The 646-nt window shown below is 40.6% G+C and overlaps 1 long non-coding RNA gene across 1 annotated transcript in view; it reads right to left on the bottom strand.

Moving 5' to 3' along the window:
* Positions 1-98: 98 nt before the first annotated feature.
* The window catches only part of LOC109953365 (uncharacterized), a 3,190-nt gene continuing 2,642 nt past the window's right edge, over positions 99-646 (bottom strand). The window contains exon 2 of the long non-coding RNA XR_002273901.1: positions 99-632. This is a non-coding gene — a long non-coding RNA (uncharacterized LOC109953365). The remainder of the gene's footprint in view (positions 633-646) is intronic.

The raw sequence follows: 646 nt of genomic DNA on the forward strand, positions 1-646 counted from the left end.
AGTTATCACAGCCATTTTGTCCTTATCCTCAAATGTTTGGACTTACCAGCAGAACCAGCAACCGAATCTTATAATGGTTGTATTTTCAATGTTAGAAGCAATGTTAATTTCCTAAAGCCTTGTATATTTGTATAGTCTTGTATTCAAACAACAACACCACAATTCTGGTAGTGTGCTGAGATGATGCTTCTGGCTTTGCAGGATTCCACCTGGTGTCGATCAGTCAGGTCCAGGAATGCTGTCTGCAGACAGGAAACTTCCACTACTTAACTGCTGTGTGTGTGTGTGCGCGTTTTATTTAAGATTACAACAGCAAAATGCATACATTACCAACCAACATTGAGCTCCCCTCTAGTTAAACTCATAATAAAGATGAACAATTCCAGATTCATGTCTGTGTATTCTGATTTTTTCATCCTACACTCTGCAGTCTTGCACTATGTCACTCAGGTAAATTTTGCAAGTGTAAGCATTGGTCAAAGATAGAACAGCATGAAAAGTAAATGTATTGCTGCTCCGTCATTCCGATGTTTGCTTCGCCCATCTGGTGCATGTTGGAAGTCAATTTGGAATCCTGGTCTCCATTTCTTGGTCCGTGGCATCAGATCTCAGATGATTCAGTCACACAGCAGCTGTAACACACACA

Source organism: Monopterus albus, unplaced genomic scaffold, assembly GCF_001952655.1.
Source record: "Monopterus albus unplaced genomic scaffold, M_albus_1.0 scaffold641.1, whole genome shotgun sequence".
Lineage (NCBI taxonomy): Eukaryota > Metazoa > Chordata > Actinopteri > Synbranchiformes > Synbranchidae > Monopterus > Monopterus albus.